General features: G+C 41.5%; 1 non-coding gene across 1 annotated transcript; it reads right to left on the reverse strand.

Annotated features, from left to right (window-relative positions):
• Positions 1-1,796: 1,796 nt before the first annotated feature.
• LOC122691011 lies at positions 1,797-1,902 on the reverse strand. Its single transcript, XR_006340260.1, has one exon. It is a non-coding gene; the product is annotated as a U6 spliceosomal RNA (small nuclear RNA).
• Positions 1,903-2,899: the final 997 nt, after the last annotated feature.

Raw genomic sequence — 2,899 nt, forward strand, 5'->3', positions numbered from 1 at the left:
ATCCTTTAAGTGGATTCTTTCTTCAACCCTGGGTATTTTCTTCTCTGGCATGTGATGATCAATAGTCACTGAAATACTTAAGGGATCCCTCTCCAAATTTCTGGAACACTCTCTGTGTCCAGTCTCTTCCATCTGCTACTCTGCCTTGTGAAATCTAGTGATGTTGGGCCTACCTGGATCTCATGTTCCTTCTTCTCAACTCAGGGTGACTGCCCTGCAGCCTGGAATCTCTCTTCAAGCAGTAAGCTGTGGTAACCACAGGTTCAGTTTGTTCATTTCCCATGTCTTAGCAACCACTCTTCTTCACTGTCTCATGTCTGATATCTTGAAAGCCACTGTTTCATATAGTTTTCCAATTTTTTAGTTGTTTTGGGAGTGTAAGAAAACCTGGTCCCTGTTAGTTCAATTTGACCAGAAGTGAAACTAAAGGTATCAGTTTTCAAATGCTCTTGATTATTATACCTGCTATGGTCACAGGAGTTTACAAAATAGGGGCTGATACAACAGGAGTAACATTTCATGATTCAACATCTAATGAGAAACTTTTATGGACAAAAGTAATGAGCTAAATACTTGGAAGAATAAAAATAAGCTTCCTGGTCATGAGGAGCCAGCACATGGTAGGCAGTCTGGGGCTTTTTGGAGGCATCAGAATGGAGAGGAGAAAGAAACATATATCATAGTATGTTAGAAAGTTATGTCTCTTTCAGAACAGCTCCTGGAATGGGGCCTAGGCTGGAACCACTCTGTGCTGGCAGGTTTGATGTCAGGTTCCCTCAGACAGGAAAGTCCCTGAAGGGTAGCTGCCCCACTGGGAAAGAACTGCCAATACCTTGCCTTGATGAAACCCAGGACTGCTAACTTCTTTATCTCACCAGTTCCCTGGCATGCTTGTTTTTGCCCACCGTGCAGATGATCCCTAACAAACAGCTCTGAACCTTGCAGGAGACACATAAAGGCAGGCAAATCACATTTGACAAACATGCTGTTACCTGAATAGCCATTCTTAGATAAATTTTTACTAGAGCGAAGTTGATTTATAATGTTGTATTAGTTTCATGTGTACAGCAAAGTGAATCAGTCACACACACACACACACATATATACATATAATCATATATATCTATATATATATAGATATACACACATATGTTCAGTCTTTTTAAAAAAAATTTTCCCATATAGGTCATTATAGCATATTGAGTAGAGCTTCCTGTTCTATACAGTAAGTCCTTATTAATTATCTGTTGCAGTGTATATATGTCAATCCCAATCTCCCAATTCATGCCACCCCCTTACTTACCACCCATCCCTGGTAACCATAAGTTTGTTTTCTATATCTGTGACTCTATTTCTGCTTTATAAATAAGCTCATTTGTACCATTTTTAAAGATTCCACGTATAAGGAATATCACATGGTGTCTTTGTCTGACTTACTTCACTCAGTATGACTATCTCTAACTCCATCCACGTTGCTGCAAATGCCATTATTTTGTTCCTTTTTATGGCTGAGTAATACTCTATTATATATATGTACACACCTTCTTTATCCACTCCTCTGTCAATGGCCAGAGGAGTGGATAGCTTCCATGTCCTGGCTATTGTAAATAGTGCATCAGGGAACATTGGGATTCATGTATCTTTTGAATTCTGATTTTCTCCAGATATATACCCAAGAGTGGCATTGCTGAATCATATGGTAACTATTTTTAGTTTTGTAAGGAACCATCATACTATTCTCCATAGTGGTTGCATCATTTACATTCAGTGGTACCATTTTCTAAGATGGTACATGTGAAAATATGGAATGCTTCCATATTTGCATGTCATCCTTGTGCAGGGACCATGCTAATCTTCTCTGTATTGTTTCAGTTTTAATATATGTGCTGCCAAAGTGAGCACTGGATAGCCATTTTAATATACATATTGTCCAAGAAGAAACTGAGACTTCTTTTAGCTAGGTCCCCAGAGTTAGTGTAGGGATCAAAGTCTGACTGCAGGGCCCATGGTCTTTTATTTTTTGGCTCCAGAAAGACCGCCTCAGTTTCTTTCTTTTTTTTTTTCTTTCTTTTGATCTCACCATGCAGCATGGGGTATTTTAGTTCCCCCACCAGGGATCAAACCCTCCCCGCTTCCAATGGAAGTGTGGAGTCTTAACCGCTGGACCACCAGGGAAGTCCCTGCCTCAGTTTCAACAATACAAAAATATCCATTACTTCTCACTTCCTCTATTTGCTGACTGTGTTCCTTACATCTAAAACCCCCTGACCTCTTGGTTTCTGATTAACTTCCTTATGCTGGAAAATATGAATCTCTTCTTCCCACTTGAGTGTGATTTCTAATGCCTTGCTCCCCAGTATCTATATATTTCTATACTCTCATATCTTCCTCACACCTGGTTCTTAGTCATTGCTTTGATCTGCCTCTTGTTCTGTCTGCCTTTTATGTAGTCTTTCCCCCCCCCCCTTTTTTCCCAAACGCTAAACTTTTTATTTTGTATTGGGGTGGCAATGGCACCCCACTCCAGTACTCTTGCCTGGAAAATCCCATGGACGGAGGAGCCTGGTAGGCTGCAGTCCATGGGGTCGCTAGGAGTCAGACACGACTGGGCGACTTCGCTTTCACTTTTCACTTTCATGCTTTGGAGAAGGAAATGGCAGCCCACTCCAGTGTTCTTGCCTGGAGAATCCCAGGGAAGGGGGAGCCTGGTGGGCTGCTGTCTATGGGGTCGCACAGAGTCGGACACAACTGGAAGCGACTTAGCAGCAGCAGCAGCAGCATAGCCAATTTACAATGTTGTGGTAGTTTCAGGTGAACAGCGAAGGGATTCAGCCATACATATACATGTATCCATTCTCTCCGACACCATCTTCCCATCTAGGCTGGCAAATAACATTGA

Source organism: Cervus elaphus, chromosome X (genome assembly GCF_910594005.1).
Source record: "Cervus elaphus chromosome X, mCerEla1.1, whole genome shotgun sequence".
Lineage (NCBI taxonomy): Eukaryota > Metazoa > Chordata > Mammalia > Artiodactyla > Cervidae > Cervus > Cervus elaphus.